General features: G+C 33.5%; 1 protein-coding gene and 1 pseudogene across 6 annotated transcripts in view; one reads left to right on the top strand and one right to left on the bottom strand.

Annotated features, from left to right (window-relative positions):
- Positions 1 to 20,540, bottom strand: part of CNTLN (centlein) — a 269,734-nt gene that overhangs the window by 146,112 nt on the left and 103,082 nt on the right. The gene's annotated exons all lie outside the window — the stretch shown is intronic.
- LOC105295585 lies at positions 5,670 to 6,427 on the top strand (annotated as a pseudogene).

The raw sequence follows: 20,540 nt of genomic DNA, 5'->3' as shown, positions 1-20,540 counted from the left end.
TGAACACAATTGGGGTTTTCCAAAATCTGTTATATGCCTCACATTCTGCCAGAATTCTGAATATTTAAAGTATATCTGTTAATGGCGTCCTAAAATGAATGTCTACATTCAAAGACCTGAATTTCCTCTTCAGTGTATTTCTAAATATGTGACTTTTAGGTGTAATCCATTACTTATTACAATGCATACTCTAAGTTTTATAAACATGTGACACTTATGTCACCAGTAAAAAACCCAAGATTTGTGCACTAATAGTATAAGCAAGGGACTATGCTTGTTATACATTATCATCTCTATACATTAAAATCTCAATCATACTCAAACAAATTCACTAAAGTGTGGTTTTCAATCTGCTAACTATGCATTCCATAATAGCCTGTAATTATTAAAAACTGACAAGAAAGCTACGCCACCTGTGTTTATGTGAAGCCAGGTAATGAAAAAAACAACAACGCTGTCATCACCTCTCAATTCCTGATTGCATTATCAAAACTGTAGCCGAGTTTGGCATCTGGGTGTGACCTTGTTAACTGCTAGGGTAATTAAATTTATTCTATTGGGAAAAAGGATGATAAATTATTAGCAAGAAGATTTTGTTCACATTTTATTAAATTGGCCTGTCAAAGGGTTGGCCAAATTATCAAGGGCCTCATTTATTGGAGGCCAGCCATATTGCCACATCTGTTACAATTATTTATAATTTCAGCAGTTGAAAACCAACTGAGTTAGGCATCCGCCATGTAAAGTAATTTACAAATTATCTGATGAGGGAGTGTTTTAGCTTCTCCCTCATTTCTAGCCAGCAGAAAGCCGCGCTGTAATTACAGAACACGATTAGGTTCTTTGGGGAACTTATCTTGCACTCATAGCCATAGTAAGATGCGGCAAGAACATATGGAGGAGCTTGTGCTTCTACTCCCTGAAGCTCGTGACTCGCCTGCCGCTGAGCCCTTGAGTTGAATTTGAATGAGAGTGCCATGGCTAATGTTCTACACATGCACCATTTATGCCACAAAACAAATCGGATCACTGTTAATTATGAAGCAGCTATAATCAGGCCTTCACATCTGTGTAATGTGAAGCGCAGTAGGCTGTATTCCAATAATGTATGACTACCTTTGGGTCGCAAATTGCGAGCCATATTGCCTCAGTAGTAGTTACTGAATTCAAAGTAACTCCTTTGATAAAAGCCCATCACATGGATATTTTTATCCAGCTTTATAAAAAAAAAAAAGAAAGAAAGAAAGAAAAAACAAACCCACAAGCCTTTCTTTATCAGCTATTGACCAGAACAGTTAAAGCATATGGCACAAGTTCATTAATGAACAACACAGAGCACTCTAATTTAATGAAACCACTTGAGCCATAAAAATCAGATTTAGTTAATTCCCTCTTTCTAATTTTTTTCACATCTAGCTTAAACCTAGAATCTACTTAATATTATAAGTTATCAAGAAACAAAATATATTTTTTACTAATTACTTACAAAAAAATTTTAAAAAGCTTGTGTTGTACTACTATAACCTTTAAAAAAAAAAGCAATGGGTATTTTTTTTTAACAAATTGACTTTCATCACAAATCTCAAATAAAACAGCATAAACTATTTATTTTTTAGAAAGTAAAGCCTAGCAGCTATATTCTAGCAAAAATTAGTCTTTATTCCATGAGAAATATTTCTGTGAAAAGGCAGCTAAACAAGCTGCACCCAGATGGCGAACCAGCTACAGTTTAATTAATCCACTAAAAGCCATTCAGATTTCAGTAAGGGTAATGTAATTTTGAATAATAGTAGGGAAAAAAATCACTAAAACATTCTTAAGTTTTATTATAGCGGCAAGAGAAGTGCCACTATAGAGTAGTTAAAGTTGAGTTGCATTTTCCATTATATAGGCTAAATTTCTAGATTTTAATATCTTGGGCTGTTTCATTCTGCTCGAAACTTCAAGTGGGCTTAAAATATCAGAATATCTATTAGAAGCTCTTTCTTTAGAGAAAATAGTTTATTCTTCATGCAGGGTAGAGAAGTTGTATGATTATGATGAGTTCAAATTTTGTGAATATAATGCACAATACTTTAGAAAAAACTTTATAGTTAACACTTATGAAATATTAATACTTCAAATTTTTCTTTTAAATAAAAAAGTTCTTCATCAAGTTTAAAAATCATGCCACAATATTATTTTATTGGTAAGTTGTTTCTTCCTGATGCTTGATTAAATATGAAACTGTCAAGAGATAATTTCCCACATACTTCTCTGGCCATGTCTACTTATACAATAAATTAAAAATATAAACTAGGTGAGTATAATTAAATCAAGCAATAAATTACAAAGGAATTTTCATTTAAAATAATGCTGTCAAATAAATCAACTTTTCAAAACGAATTTATATACATATAAATTAAAATTTAGTTAAGTGTGAAATAAGATGGTGATATGCATAATTTAAAAGTACTTCACATATAAATATGACACCTTGTCCTAACACACTGAAAAATTATTTTGATGTTGTAACAGTAAGATACCTATAGAAAGTATAAGATTGATACCAAATAAAGTAAAAATCATAAAAAGCAAACCAATTATTAACTCTGGAATCTTATATCCCAACTACAGTATGACAAGGCTTAATAACATTCTAAGCCTAAGATAAGGTACTGCAATCTGATCTCCTCCCTGCCAACTGAGAAATTAAAGTACTTTAGTTGATGCCTAATAGCCACTATCAATACTAGATGCTCTGGCAAGAAAACGAAGCTAACTAATCCACATTTTTTTTTCTCTTTTGCTGCAATCGAAAGTTATACAGAATCAACTCAGCAATGCTAAAACAAAGACAAAAAAAATTTGTTTAGTCCATATGTAATAATTTCATATCACAACTAGATAATCCCTTATAAAAACTGACTCATTATAGCTCCTATCTTACTAGAATTGTGTCAAAGAAAATCTGATCACTGTGGGATAGGCAAAATGGGTATGAAAATGAAACCAGGATATACATTTTTTCATGTGTTCATTCAATAAGCATTTATTGAAATTAAAACATCAATCACTGGAAAAAACAGTGGGGATAAAAGCATAAGACAGCAATCTTCTTGCCTTCAAGGAGCTCATAGTCCAAAGAGGAGATAGACAATGAAAACAATAAAGCTTAATACCTGCTAATGCACAAAAGAGGTACACATTCTCAATCTTAAGAAAAGTGCTTCAGGAAAAAGTTCTCAGTAATTATCTTAGAACTGAGTCTATAAGATTTAGAAAGCATTAACAAGGTAGACAAACTGTGAAACTGTGATAATATTATATAGAGCTCATTTTCTTAATATGTATATAGTCATGTATATCAATAAATGAAACAAAGAAAAACATAAAAATACAAACGGATAGAACATTTACAAAAGAAAACTAAGTGAAAAGTAAGACTGAAAAACTTCGCTAGTTTCCAGAGATGAAAAACAAAAAGAATGAATTAACAAGGCTATTTTTAAATGGCAATAACACTCGCAAGGTTATGAAAGGTGGGCACTTTTATACGCTGTGCGAAAATAATTTGGCATGATCTTTCTGCAATGTAGCTTTGTTTGCTATATTCAAAAGCCTTAGGTTCATAATCTTTGACATAAGAATTTTACTTTTAAGAGTTCATTCTACAGAAACAACTAGAAATGAGAATAAAGTTACACAAATGTTAATCATAGCATCAAATTCAGAGGAAACAAAAAATATTTGAAATAAGTTTAATGTCCCAGAGTAGAAAAATATTTAGGTAAAAATGATACATTTCTGTTAGATTTTTAGGCAGTCAAAAAAATGTTTTCGAATGTATAATTACATTATGATGAAATGGTAATTGTACAGCAGGATACAAATTTATATACTGTGCAATTCCAATTATGTAAAAAATAGATTCTCTATTCACTTTGCATACACTTTAAACACACACATGACTCTCTTGGATGAAGGAGAGGCCAAGCACTAGGGCTAAGATCTAGTTTCCCTAACGTCAAACTACAGATGTCAGGAAAGAACTCTCGAATAGCGCTCTCTATGCCCAAATACACTGCCTCCCACCACTATCTGCTTTGAATTCACCAGAACTAAGCCCATTATACCTTTTATCTTGATTTATGTGAGATAGAAGCCTAAAAGCTAAATCAGTAAGAAGCTTGAAGACTTAAAGTCAAAGTGACCACATCTGAAAAAGAACAATAATAGCTAAAGGTTTTTAAGAAATTAAATGGAATTCTTTTCTTCACAAACAAAAATCAATTCCACATAGATTAAAGACTCATATGTGGAAGTCAAAACTATAACACTTTAGATAAAAATATAGGAAAATATGAGTTCATGATAAGGTAGGATTTCTTAAACAAAGCAATAAGCGCCAAGTTTAAGAAATAATTAGGGGAATTATTTTATAAACTATATAAATGTGTAACCAATGTATTGTATACTTGAAACTAATAAAATAAAATTTTTAAAAAGAAAAAATATTGAGAAATTCAACTATATTAAAATTAACACTTCATTTTTCAAAAGAGACTTATAGAATAAGTGAGAAGAAAAACCACAGGCAAGAAGATATTTGCAACAATTATAACCAATAGCTGAGACCACTGATTGATCTCTAAACTTATTTCCTCTTTTTGGAAATGGATACTTACTTCCTAATATTTGGGGGCACATATTTCCCAATCTTCTTTGCAATTAGATAGCACATGGCCCAAATAATTAAGTCATGGCCAATACTATGCCAGTGGAAGTGATATATACCACTTCCAAGCCTGATTCATAAAAACTTCCTAAATGTTATTCTCTAGGACCTTATTCCCTTCTTGCTAGTTGGAGTAGAGAAGATTCCAGGATAACTTTGGGAGCCATATTTAAAGCTAGTGGATCCAAAAGATAAAAGGAGCCTAGATCTCTAAATCACCACTTGGAAGTTGAAAATCCAATACTCATATTGGACAGTTATGTAAATAAAAAATAAATTATTTTAAGCCACAGAGATTTGGGATTTATGTAATACAGAGGCTGACATTATTTTAAATAATATAAAAAAATGATTAGTATCCAAAATCAAGAATTTCAACAAAAAAGCAAACATTCTAATAAAAAAAAAGGGCAAAAGACATAAACAGGTATTTCACATAACAAAAATAAGATGCTCAAATTCATTAGAAATCAAAGAAATAGAAAATGAAATCAGAATGAGATATCATTTCATCCCTTTTAAGAATGTAACTTCTTAATCTATAATGTTAGACACTCACTTTGGCAAACAATTTGGCATTTCTTGTAAGCCTAAATATTTGCATATTCATGACAGGCAATTTCACTCTTAGCAATATATCCTAGAAAAAGTCTTGCATATGTGTGCCAGGAGACATATACTAGAAAGTTCATAGCAACAGTGTAAAAATTCCTATAGCTAAAAAAAAAAGTTCATTGGCAAAGAGTAGATCAACAAATTATAGCTTATTCATGCAATAAACTGTTGCACAGAACAGGAAAAGAATTATAGCTACACTGAACAGCAATGAGTAATCTTACAAAAGTAAAGTTAAAATAAAAAAAAAAAACAAGTCCCAGAACACGATATATATGGAAGATATAAGGTATTTTAAGGTTGCAATAAAAGCAATACTAAATAATATATGATTTAAGAAAGCAGTTTTAATAGGCAAGAATTAATAGAAATTAATAAACACAATATCCAAGAGAGTTATTACCTTTAAGTAATAAGGAAGGAAGGAAGATGGGATCATGGAGGATACAGGTAGCATCAAGAGTACTGGCGACAGCCTTTTGTGGGTGGCAGCGAACACAGAGGGAGAGCTATGAAGGCCTCGGGCCCGCTGCGGGAATACAAGGTGAAGAGGTGCTGCCTGCTCACCCTCAAGTACCACACGCCACCTCTCTACCGCGTGCGCATCATCAAGCCTAACCATGTCACCAAGTCTCGCTTCTGGTACTTTGTGTCTTAGCAGAAGATAATGAAGAAGTCTTCAGGGGAAATTGTCTACTGTGGGCAGGTGTTTGAAAAATACCCCCCGTGGGTGAAGAACTTTGGCATCAGGCTGCACTACGACTCCCTAAGGGGCACCCACAAGATGTATCCAGAATACCGTGACCTTACCACTGCAGGCGCCGTCACTTAGTGCTACTGAGATATGGGGGCCTGGCACCGTGCCCGTGTCCACTCAATCCAGATCATGAAGGTGGAGGAGATTGCAGCCAGCAAGTGCTGCCCACCAGCCATAAAGCAGTTCCATGACTCCAAGATCAAGTTCCCCCTGGCTCACCAGGTCCTTTGTCACCAGCACAAGCCAAGCTTCACCACAAAGAAGCCCAACACCTTCTTTTAGTTGCAGGGACTCCCTGTCCCCTGGTCTGCCCAAATAAACTCTTTGGGAAAAACAAACAAACAAAAAAAGAACTGGCGATAGTTACTGGTGGGTCCACAGACAGTGCATTTTTTCTTTTGTAGATTTCAAATATTTAGTAATAAAAATTTATGAGAAGAAAGTGTGAACGTAAGGGAAAACAGCCTACGGAAAGACAGATATCTGCCACTTAAAAAGGAAGGAATAAACTATCTGTGAAAAGAAATACAAATAAACAAGCCTGTGATCAAAATCCAAAACTCCAATCTGAGGTCAGTTGTTAGCCACATAGAGTATATCTCCTTCACAGACAAATATAGTAATTTTAAGACTTAGGTTTCTCTCTGTCCTCTACTGCAAGACATTCCTCCAAGGCAAGAAATGGTACCTCTGCATGAAAAAGATAAACAAGCACTCTGAAATAAGTATAGGCAGTCATTCAGAATTCAGCTAGTTAAGAGCAGGGTGCTAAGAAATCAAAGGTCACAGGTTTCAATCCCATATGAACCAATTAGTTTTGCCCTTTTCTATGGCAAAGACTGTCAGCTCACCAATAATTCTGATTATAAGTGAGATCAGGAAAAAGAGAAGATAAATCACCACCAATACAAGAAAAAAAAAACCCGAATTTATTAACATGACCTAAGAAGTTTTTTAGATAATATTATTAAAAGCTAACTAAATGCCCATAATGCACGTAATCTTCATAAAACTATAATGGGGTAGGAACTATTATAATACTCACTTTACAAATGATGAAACTGAAACTTAACTTCTCTCAAGTTAAGTAACTTGTTCAAGGTAACAGATAAGGGTATCAAATTCCAGAATTTATGTTATCTATTACTCTGTAAATATCCACCCCTACCCCACCAAGAATCATGCACAGAGAAGTCCTGATATAGACTTCTAAAATGGAAGAAAGAATAAAATCTTCATACCATTTCCCCTCAACTGTATAATCCACTTGTCTTCTTAGTCTCTTATTAATCAAAGGGTGATCCCTGGACCAGCAATAATAGTATCATTTGAGAACATAAAAGATATGCAGAATCTCAGACTCCAGTCCAACCTACCTACTGAATCAGAATCTGTTTTTAAACAACCTCCCATTCCAGGTAACTTGGATGCATATTAAAAATCTAAGAAGCACTTAACCAGGCTATTCTCAATATCCAGGATGTACCACACACTTTCTCACCTCTAGGCCTATGCTAATTAACTTCCAAAAAGAAGCTACACATTCCTAAATAATTTTCAAATTGAGGTATTTCGCCTTCTCTGAAAGCTTTGGCAACCCCCCTCCTCTCCACGCACATGCTTCCTGCAAAGCTTCTCTCCACAAAGCTCATACTTTTTTCATACTTCCATTATAGCATATTCTACAATAATTATTTTCCTCTCTGCACACCCATCTATACAGTGGGAATTTAATATTGACTATATAACTTAATAATACATGAATAAATGAATGGATGGATGGATGAAAGAACTGATGGATGAAAAGGTGAGTCTAGTTAGACTGAATCCTGAAGAAGAGTTATAATATTGACATAATAAAAATGTATTACTAATTGGTGGGAATCTTGAGTCATCCATTTCTCTCAATTCCTTTTACTATTTTTCTAATTCAAAACTTCCAATTCTCTCTATATAACTTCAGTGTCCTCCTTCTTCCTGTAAGTAGAAATGCTAGGTACTCTTTCTTGTCTCAGAAAATAGCAAATCCATTCATCCAGGTAGTTAGGCCTGGAAATCCTGGATTCATTTTTAATTCTTCCCTTATTCTCATACTTCACATCTTCCCTTATTCCCATCTTCAAACCTGTGAGCACTACCTTTGAATGATTTCCAAAATCAAACTATGTCTCACAACCAAATATAAGCACCCATTGAGTTTCACTTGGACTATTAAACTTGTCTCCCTGCTCCCATCTTTGCCTTCCTATAGTCTCGTCTTAGCATTGCAACCAGAATGATCATTTTAAAACATTAAGTAAGATCTTATCACTCTTCTGATTAAAACACACTAGGTTCCATGTAATTCTTCTAATTAAAACACACCAAGGGTTTTCCATCTTAGAGTAAAGCCTATGTTCTTATGGTGATTTAACAAGGCCCTAGGAGAGCTGACCCTTCATCTGCCTCTCTGAGGTCACTATCATTCTTCTCCCCATAGCTCTCTTGGATCTACCCCATTGGTCTCCTTGCTAAAAATCCTGCTTCATGACCTTTGCCCTTGTCGATCCTTCTGCTGGTATTGGTCTTCTCTTACATACCTAAATGGTTTGCTTCCAGTTTTCTTCTTAAATGTCACTTGATCAGAGTAGCTTTTTCTCACCACCATACATTAAATAGCACCACCATTCTCTATTATGCTCTGTCTCACACTGCATTACTTTTCTTCACAACACTTATTTATTAACACTTACTGATGGTGACTCTCTGACTTGAATGTATGCTCTTTGAGTGCAAAGACCTTGTTTTGTTCCCTGAAGATATTCCATCACCAAGAACAGTCCCTAACACATGGCAGAATATCAATAACTATTTGTAAAATAAGTTTAGATATATCAATAGTTTTATTAATAGTATGATTACTGTATTTTGCTATGAAATTTTAAAGAAAATGTCCTTAATACATAAAAAACCAACTTTCAATTCAAAATTCCTATCTTTGAATATCTATACCAGTATTCCGCATAAGAGAAGAGCCATTATTTAGTCAGTCCGTAAAATGTATATATTTTAAGGTCATCTCACTAGCTATGCCAAAATTCAGGGAAACATGCTTAATAATATCTAACTAATATTCATTCATCTCATTTTCAAAGTCAAGTTATATAGGATTGGGGTAGAAAATTATTTTGAGTTTTTTCTTTCATTGCCTCAGCCTGAAATTCCTCAGTTGAATATAAAAACTAAAATGATCAGACCTGAAAACATTTACTTGACAGCTGTATCTAGTATGTCATATGCCATTCTTGCACTTAATATTTACGAAAAACATATAACTACATTTTATATATTTATGCATATATTTATTATAATTAACAATCTCTGTCTTAACTATCCCATAATGAATCTAATGATCAAACTCAAGAGAACAGCAAATGGCACTCTATAATTAAATCAATTCAGATTTAGAAAAGACAAGGTAGATTTTGAGAAAAGTCAACCAATCTGACAGGCTCAAAGGGCACATATAATTCCTAGAAACAAATACATCACATTTCAAACTGTGCCACAGAGGAGGAGGAACATACTCAGCTAAACTGTGGGAGAAATATGGCTAAGCAAAATATACATATAAATTCCAAGCTGAAAGACAAATGCTTTTCATGGCTTAAGTACTTTCCTTCTCCTTGAAACTAATACTCCAGCAGAGTAACCTGGTTAATACTATGAGTAACTTAGTACACAAAAATGCATTTGTTAAAAAGAAGCAACAATTCTGGTGAGAAAAAAAAAAAAAAGGCAACACAGGAGAACCTAGCTTCCCTGTCTCCCACAGAGATTAACAAGTTGACAGCTCTCTGTGAACAAAAGAACTCTGAGACACCACTAGAGTACATTTCATAAGTATCAGCAACAACAACAAAAAAAAACTAACAAAAAAGAAGAAGGAAGATAACTTTATTTTGCCCACATCATCCCATCCCCTAAGTTGGCATTTTTCAGCACCAAGAAGGAACTTTCCAGCTAGAAAGAGTTCCCCTCACCAGGAAAGAAAAAGCAAGGTGAACAACCAACTTCTATAGCCTCTCAGAGCACTACACAGAGATCCTGCTTCAGTTTCACCCTACCCAGACCAGCAAAGCTGAGACATATAGAGCCATCTAGGAACAAGAAAAAAAAGCGGAAGCTATTATTAGCAGACAGGCAACAGGAGTGATGGATAGTTCACAGAGCCCTGCTCTGCAGACAGACTCATCAACGTTCACCACTGATAAAGCCAATGTCTCCCATATCCATCAAGGACCCCTGCAGATCTCACCAGGTTTCGCCCCACAGGGTTCCACATTAGTTGATATCAGCAGCCTGAGTCCCTCCATCTGCACCACCATCCCCTTCCTACTGAAACCCAGGAACTATGCCAGTGACATCCAAGGTCTCTGTGGCTATATAAGACGCCAGCTGCCTTAGTCCCTCTTTGCCCACATCGGATCCCAGGAGCCACATCTACTGCCAGATAGGGTTTCTGTAGCTGTGTGAGTACAAGTCATCAGTACAGTGGGTGCCATCTTTGCACTTTTCCTCTATCCTACTCCAGGTCACCAGTCTCCCTGAAAGGAGACTGCAGACATGTCAGGCACCCCAGGTTTTGTGGCTGCAGGCCAGGGGACACACCCTTTGATCACATGGCTCTGATGGCCAGCAAGGCTTTCATTCACAGGTCCAATAGGACTGCAGCAAAGAAAACCAATTTTCAACCCACTATTCCCCCAGGGCTCAGCACTGAGGCAGCAGTCAGAAACACCCAACTCCCAGTTTTTCCCTGAAAGAGGTTTATTTGCATATCTTAAGAGATGCTGTCTTAGAGTCATGCTTTTAATTTAACACACAGTTCTCTTCAGAGACCAGGAAGCCTGTGAGCGTCATCTCAGCACTCTCCCTCTACTTTACTCTAGGTCAGTGATATATCCCCAGAAGGAGCTATACACATATCTGGTACTCTGGGTTTTGTGATTGTCACCCAGAGGACACATCAGGTGATAGCCTGGTTCTGGTGGCCTGTGGGGCTTGTGTTTATGGGTCAATGAACTGTAGCAAAAAATGAAACAGTTCTTAATTGGCTATCTTTCCAGGGCTCAGTGCAAAGGGAGCAGAAAAAAATGCCCACCTACCAGTCTTTCCCTGAAAGAGGTCTATTTGCATACTTTAAAAGCTGCTGTCTGAGGGATCAGCTTCCAATCAGCCTGCATTTAAACGCTGACTAAGATCCCCGCTATGGCAGATGGACAGATCTTAGCACACCCTCAACTACTGGAGCCACAAATAACAAAGAAGTTTGCTTAGACAATCACAAAAGTTTAAGAGAAAATCAGGAGCTAGTGCATGGCTGAATGGTAACTTTCATCTCGTACATGATACCACCCTACAACTCTGGGAGAGGTGTCTGTTTTATCTAAATGCATTGAAACTAACACAGAGAGTCGAGAAAAGTAAAAAAACAAAGAAATATATTCCAAAAAAAGACAAGTTAAAACCCCAGAACAGACCTTAATTAAAGGGGTTAAATGATTTATCTGATGAAGAATTCAAAATAATGGCCATAAAGATGCTTACTAACATAAGAACAAAGCATAAACAAAGTGGGAATTTTAACGAAGAAATGGAAAATAGTAAAAAGTACCAAACAAAAATCACAGATGGAAGAACACAATAATTGAAGTGAAAAACACACTAGAGGGGTTCAACAGCAGACTACATGAAGAAAAATAAAAAATAAGTGAACTCATAGGCAGGGCAGTGGAGTTGATCCAATCAGAGGAGCAAAAGGAAAAAAATGAAAAAGAGAAAAGATAGCTTAAGAGACTTATAAAATCTCTTAAGTTATCCAAATCCACATTACAGTGTTTCCAGAAGGAGAAAGAGGAAAGAAAAGAACAGAAAGCTTATTTCAAGAAATAATGACTGAAAACTTAACTAACCTAGGGAAGGAAATAGACATCTAGATCCAGCAAGCCCAGAGAGTTCCAAATTAGATAATTGCAAAAAGAGTCACACCAAGACACATTATAATTAAATACTGAAAAGTTAAAAACAAGGACTCTTAAAAGTAGCAGTAGAAAAGTAACTTGTTATATATAAGGGAAAAAACATTAGACCATCAGCAGATTTTTCAGCAGAAACTTTTCAGGCCAGAAGGGAGTGACATGATTTTTGAAAGTGGTGAGTGAAAAAGTGCCAACCAAGAATACTCTACCTAGAAACGTTGTCAATTTATATATGGTCAATTAATTATAACAAAGGAACCAAAACATACAATGAGGTAAGGACAGTATCTTCAGTAAATGGTGTTGGAAAAACTGGACAGCCACATGTAAAAGAAAGTAAACCATTATCTTCTACCATACATAAAAATCAACTCAAAATGGATTAAAGATTTAAAGATAGTACTTGAAACTACAAATCTCCTAGAACATAGATGGTAAATCTTTCATATCAGTCTATGCAACAATTTTTTGGATTTGACACCAAAAGAAAGGTGACAAAAGCAAAAATAAACAAGTGAGACTATATTGAACTAAAAAGTTTCTGAACAGCAAATGAAACCATCAACAAAATGAAAAGGCAACCTATAGAATGGGAGAAAATATGTGCAAATCATATATGTGACAAGATGTTAATATCTAAAAATACATAAAGAACTCATACAACTCAATAGCCAAAATAAAAAATCTGATTTAAAAAAAGAGCAGATTTGGAAGAGACATTTTTCCAAAGAAGACATACAGATGGCCAACATGAAAAGGTATACAAAAAGGCACTCAACATCACTAATCATTAGGAAAATGAAAATCAAAACCACATGAGAGATCACATCACACCTGTTAGAATGGCTATTATCAAAAAGACAAGAAATAACAAATGATGGTGGAGATATGGAGAAAAGAGAGCCCTTGTGCACTGCTGGTGAGAATGTAAATTAGTAAAGCTATTATAGAAAAGAGTACAGAGGTAAAAACAGAACTACCATACAATCCAGCAATTACACTCCTGGGTATATATCTGAAGGAAATGAAATCACTATCTCAAAAAGACATCTATAATTTCATGTTTATTGCAGCATTATTTATAACAGTCAATACATCGATATAACCTAATTGTCCAATGACAATAAATGGATAAAGAAAATGTGGTATATACACACATACACAACAGAATATTATTCAATCACATGAAAGAAGGAAATCCTGCCATTTGCCACAACATGGATGGACCTTGAGGGCATTACGCTAAGTGAAATAAGTCAGAGAAAGATGAACACTGAATGAGATCACTTATATGTGGAATCTAAGGAAAAAAAAAAACACAAAGAAACAGAGAACAGATTGTTGGGTGCAGGAACTGGGTGGCGGGGGCTTGGGGGAAACAAGTAAAAGTGGTTAAATGATACAGATTTCCAGTTATAAGATCATTAAAGTTCTGCAGATGTTAACATACAGCATGGTGAATACAGTTAAAAATACTATATTGCATCTTTAAAATTGCTAAGAGTGAATCTTAAAAGTTCTCATCAAAAAAAAAATTGTGACTGTGAGATAATGCATTTTAACTTATTGCGTGGTAATCATTTTTTGAAATAGATACATATGTGAAATCATTACGTTGTACATCTTAAACTAATATAGTTTTATACGTTAATTATATCTCAACAAAACTGGGAGAAAATTTTAAATAAAATAAATAAATCAGATCAAATAGACTTAAGGCAAAAACTCTCACTATAGAGGACATTTCATAATGATAAAAGAGTGAATTCCTTAAGAAGATATAATTATAGATATATATGCACCTAAGCAGAGCTCCAAAATATGTTAAGCAAAAATATACAAAATTGAAGACAGAAATAGATAAACAAAAATAGAACAATTAGACAAAAATCGGCAAGGATATAAAAGATTCAAAAATCACTACAAGCGGATTACACCTAACACATTTAGAATACTCCACCCAGTAAAAGTAGAATACATATTCTACTCAAGCATTTAGTAGATGAGCACAACATCAGATTACCCACAACAGAAAGGAGAATGAGTAAACTGAAGAAAACATCAAGGTTGAAGCAAAAAGAAAAAAACCTTTGAAAATATAAAAGAGACAAAAGATATATGGAACATGCTTCAAAGGACTAATATGTGTGTAACTGAAATATCCCAAGGATAGGAGAGAAAAAATGTACAGAAGCATATTTGAAGAGATTTTTAGCAAGAAATTTTTCAAGAATAAAGAAAACCATAAAGCCACAGCTAGAAGAAAAACTTTATAAACTCAAAAACACAAATTAACAGAAACACCACTACACTTAAACAAATCATATAAAAAACTGCTGAAAACCAAAAATAAAGAGAAAATATAAAAATTAATCAGAGAAAGGGTACATTACCTTCAAAAGAGCAAGGAAAAGAAAGATGACTTCACAATTCAAAATGGAGAAGACAATGTATATAATCTTTAAAAGATGACAGAAAATAATTACCAATCTGTAATTCTAACCACTTGGAAAATACTACTCAGAAATGAAGGCAAAAAGACATTCTCCAGTAAATATAAACTGAGGGATTCCATTGTGAGCAGAATCTCACTAAAAGAAATACTAAGAGAGTAATTAATGCAAAAGGCAAAAGATCTTAAGGGAAACACAGAATTCCAGAAAAAAGCACTCAGAAGAGTAAAATTTCTCAATGAATATTCTTTTTTTAATAACATTAACGATAATGTCTTATAGGGTAAAAACATAGGTAGGATTAATATGTAAGGCAATAGCAAAAACGGGTAAGGAGACTAAGGAGTTAGAGTGTTATTAAGTTCCTTGCATTGTTTAGAAATGATAAAAAGTAAAATCACACTTTAAAAAGTCAAAGGCTGGGAAGTTCCACTTATAATAGTAGCTGAGTAGATCCTATCAGATTAAGCCTCCTGCATATAACTATTTAAACTCTTAGTAAAATATGAACTCAGCTAGGTGAAGGTAACAGAATGATCAAGTGCAAAAAGAATCTGAACAAGAATTGATACTTAGAAAACAAAACAATATTAAATAAGTCTCCCATATTTATAGATTTTTACCTGACAGAGGCCCATAACAGACACAATTGAGGAGGATAAAATTCACAGAAATTTGCAGTCTAACTGGCTTGAAGAACAAAGTTCATGTCTCTCACTGCAGCTAGAAAGAGGGAAAATTCTAGAAAGGTGAGAGCCAAAACTATGACTGATAACTGAAGTATACATGCATTAGGCAAACCTCCAAGCAATATAGATAAGGTTAAAAGAACTTAAAAGCAATTTCAGTGTACTCACCAGAAGGGAAACAGGGCTTGAAGTTCAAGTCTAACCTAGTTAAATTGTGACGAAAGGAAAGAAAGGCAGGCAGGCAGGCAGGCAGGCAGGCAGGAAGGAAGGAAGGAAGGAAGAAAGGAAGGAAGGAAGGAAAGAAGACTTCAGCACTTACATGAGTAATACAACAAAAACAGTCTCTCTAAAATATGTTACTATGTACACTATGTAATCCTAATTTATTAGACTTAGAGGAAACTTTAATATATGACCCATATTCAAAAGCAAAGGAAAACCACTAGTCATCAAAACCCAAGAAGATGCAATGATTTTAAGGATCTATTTTAACTATTGTAACAGTTATTATAACAATAACACTCTAACTCCTTAGCTCCTCACCCGTTTTTACTATTGTCTTACATATTAATCCTATCTGTTTTTACCCTATAAGACATTATCGTTAATGTTATTAAAAAAGAATATTCATTGAGAAATTTTACTCTTCTGAGTAAATGTAATGATTTTAAGGATCTATTTTAACTATTATAACAAGAATCTAAAGAAAAATATGTTGCAAGGTATGAACAACATACAATATTTGAAGAATATTCACAGAAAGAAACTTAAGAGCAAATTGGAGATAACAGAAGTGTCAGTTAACTTGAATAAAAATTAATAGAAATTATCAAACCTGAAGAACATAAAAGATTGAAGAAATCTTTTAATCTTTGAGACAACACTGAAAAGTCTAATATAAATGAAATAGAATCTCAAAAGGAGAAAAAGAGAGAAGTGTCAGAAAAATGTTGAGGAAATGTCAAAATATTTCCCAAACTGGTAATATATATATGTGTATATATATACATATATTACAAAAATAAAGATGCTCATCAAATTGCAAAAAGGATGCCTACAATTAAAACTATACTTGGGAACATCATAGTTAAAATTCTTAAAACCAAAGGTAAAATAATAGGGGGAGGGGAGAAATCCAGACAAAATTGGCATATTTAAGTTAACAATGAAACAAATTCCAGCTGACTTATCAGAAACAGTGGAGTTCAGAAGGCAGAAAAGTGAAATTTTAAAATTGTTTTTAAAAATTTACAGTCTATTAACCCAAAGGAAGGAAGGAAAAGAGAGACAGAGGAACAAAAAATGGGACAAACAGAAAACAAATAGTAAGATGATACACCTAAAGCCAACTGAATTAAATTTAAATGGATCAATAATGCAATGAGAAGCACGAAATTGTCACAATGAATAAAAACACAGGACCTAAATATGTACACCTAAAATTAAAGATACTTATAGGTGAAAATTAAAAGGATGGGTAAAGGTATATATGCAAAATGTAACCATTAAAGATACTAATTGTTCTACCGCCATGCTATCCTGCACAAGCCCATCCCGTCTGATTTCAGAAGCTAAGCAGGGTCGGGCCTGGTTAATATGTGGATGGGAGACCACCTAGGAAGACCAGGTGCCGCAGGCGTAAAAAATTTAAAAAAAAAAAAAAAAAGAGATTATAAACTGACAAGGTCCTTGCAATCTGTAAGGTCAACCAAGGATTACCTCACCTAGAAAAATAAATGAATAAATAAATAATAAAATAAAGACACTAATTGGCTATATTAATATCATAAAATTGGACTTCAAGTCAACAGAATATCACTACTATTAATAAAGACATTTTATAATGACAAAGTTTGATTAATCAGAAAGACATGACAATTATCAATATGTATGTCACTAATAAAATAGTTTTATAGTACATGAAGCAAAAATTGCTAAAAATAAAGGAAAAAACAGAAAAATCTACAATCATACTGGGAGATTTTAACATCTGTCTGATAGAAAAACTGATTTAAAAAACTAAACACAAAATCATTAAAGACAGAAGATCTGAACACTGTTAACCACAATGACATAATTAATATTGATATTTAAGGAACATTTGACCCAATAGATGCATAATACAAATTATTTTCAGGTACACATACTACATTCACCAAAACCACAAGCTGGGCTACTCTGACCACAATAAAAGTATATTAGAAGTGAATTTGCAAACAATGTCTCTAATAAGGGCCTAATATCCAAAATATATAAAGAACTCATACAACTCAAGAACAAAAAACAAACAATCTAATTTAACAATGAGCAGAGGACTTGAAGAGACCCTTCTCCCAAGAGAAGTAGCCAGTAGACATATGAAAAGATGCTCAGCTTCACTAGCTATTAAAGAAATGCAAATCAAAACCACAATAAGATAGCGTATCACACTTGTTAGAATAGCTATTATCAACAGGACAAGTAATAATAAAGTGTTGGAGATGTTGTGAGGAAGAAGGAACAGCCACTATGAAAAACAGTATGGATATTCCTCAAAAAATTAAGAAAAGGAATACCCATATGACCCAGCAATCCCTCTTCTGAGTATCTACCCAAAAAATTTGAAAACATTTATTCATTCGTAAAGATATGTGCCCCGATGTTTATTGCAGCATTATTCACAGTGGCTAAGACATGGAAACAACAAAAGTGCCCTTCCACAGATGACTGAACAAAGAAGATGTGGTACATATATACAATGGAATACTAATCAGCCATAAGAAAAGAGAAAATACTGCCATCTGCGATGACTTGGGTAGATCTTGAGATTATCACGCTAAGTGAAATAAGTCATACAGAAAAGGTTGATAACCATATGATTTCACTTATATGTGGGATATAAAGCTGAAAGCAACAAACAAACAAGAGAAACAAAAATTCATAGACACAGATAACAGTTTAGAGGTTACCAGAGAAAAAGGGGAAAGAGTGAGAGGTAGATAAAGGTAAAGGGGGTCAAATATATTATCATGGAAGGAAATGTGACTCTGGGTGGTGAACACACACTGCAATATACATACATATAACATATTATTAAATTGTACACTAGAAACTTATATAATTTTATTAACCAATGTCAACACAATAAATTTAATAAAAAAGGCAAATATTGTAAAAAATATTAAAAAATAATATATAGAGGTAAAAACCCCAAATATTTCAAAAGTAAACAACACACTTCCAAATAACCAAAGAAGCAAAATAAAAATTACAAAGGAAATTAGAAATATTTCTAACTGAATGCTTATTTGTAAAATTAACAAGCTAATACAAACATTTCTATAGCAATGGAACATAGATATACGAAGCATTTTTGAAAGAGAATAAAGTGACTTATACTACCCTCAGTTCAAGTTACTATCAAGTGACATATATGAGTGGCTATTTTTCAGGCCCTTATCTGTTCTACTGATTATTTTGTAATTATTATGCCAATACCACACTACCTTAATTTTTTTTAGCTTGACAAATATGTCTCAAAATCAGGTAGTTTAAGTCCTCCAAAACTTTTTTTTAATGAAACTTGATTTTGCTCTTTGAGGTCCCTTGCATATCCCCATAAATTTCAGAACTGGCTTATATTTTTCTAAAAGAAACCATACACAGCCTCCTAAAATTTTAATTGAGATTACATAATAGATCAATTTGATGAGACAACATCATTAACAATATTGCATCTTCTGATTCATGAATTTGGCATAACTGTCCATTTATGTATGTCTTTTAATTTCACTCTGCTATATTTTGTATTTTTCAGTGTATAGATCTGGTGCATATTTTGTCAAATTTATCCTTAATTATTTCATAGGCTGAGATGTTATTATAAAGAGTACTCTTTTTAAATTTAAATTTCTAATTATTTGTTACAAGTATTTAGAAATACAACTGACTTTTGTAAATTGATGTTGTATCTTGCAACACTGCTAAATTTACTTAACTATTTCTAGGAGCTTTATCATAGATTCAGTAAAGTTTTACTTCCCTGTTTCTAATTGGTATGATTTTGTTTCTTGCCTTATTGTACTAGTTAGATCTCCAGTATGGTACTGAATAGAAGTGACCTGTTCCTTATGTAAGAAGGAAGGCTTTCGGTGTTTATTATTAAGCAAAAATTAATATATCTTACACAAATTCTCCTAGTTAAGTGAAAAAGAGAGAATTTTTCAATTTGTATTAGGATACCAGCATCACTTTGACATCAAAATCAAACAGGAAACATTCAAGAAAGGAAAACTACAGCCCAAAATCCCTCACCAATATAGATGTAAAAATCCTAACCAAAATATTAGCAAACTGAATTCAGCAATATGTGAAAATAATAAAATATTACAATGAAGTTAGATTTATTTCAGGAATGCAAAATTGAATTGATAATTGAAAATTAATCAGTGTAATTCATCATGTTAACAGAATAGATGAGAAAATCCTTAGTATAATCTTAAAAGATGCTTTATATATACCTAAAACTTGTTCACAAAAACCTTTCATCAAACTGCAAATAGATGGGACCTTCCTTAATGTGATAAAGAATAACTACCAAACACACACACACACACACACACACACACACAGAGAGAGAGAGAGAGAGAGAGAGAACACAGTGTTTAAAGGTAAAATACTGGAAGGTTCAAAAATAAGCAAGACAAATAGATGACAGAAGCCAAACTAGTAGTTACCTTTGTGGGTGCAGCTACTGATTACGAACATTAGAGAAGTTTGTTGGACACTGGTAATAGTCTATATCTTGATCTGAGTGATATTTATATGGATGTGTTCACTTCGTGAAATGTTACACTTAGGGTTTGTACACCTTACTATTTATATGTTACACTTCAGTAAAACTGTTTATGAAAAATTTCAACTTTTTTTCATGAAACTTTATAAATTATCCTAGAAGTTAAATTTAAGTGTTAGTCCACAATATAGCCAAGACACTTTAAAAAATGATAAGAAAGTAAGAGACTATCAAATATAAAGACTTACTACGAAGCTATACTAATTAAGACAGTGTGACATTGTATAGAAATGAATATAGAACCAGAAAGAAATTCACAAATAGATTGAACAAGAGTTTATGAGACAGGTAGCCCACCGCTAAACAGGATAAAAGGGGATCGTTCAACAGGTTGAGCTGGAAAAACTGGTTACTATTTAAAGAAAAATCAATTAATAAAAATGGATCCTTATCTTATTCCACACACAAAACACAATTCCAAATTAATTATGATATAAATGACATGAGCAAAGCTT

Source organism: Pteropus vampyrus, unplaced genomic scaffold (assembly GCF_000151845.1).
Source record: "Pteropus vampyrus isolate Shadow unplaced genomic scaffold, Pvam_2.0 Scaffold109, whole genome shotgun sequence".
Classification (NCBI taxonomy): Eukaryota; Metazoa; Chordata; class Mammalia; order Chiroptera; family Pteropodidae; genus Pteropus; species Pteropus vampyrus.
This window is presented reverse-complemented; position numbering and strand designations above follow the sequence as displayed.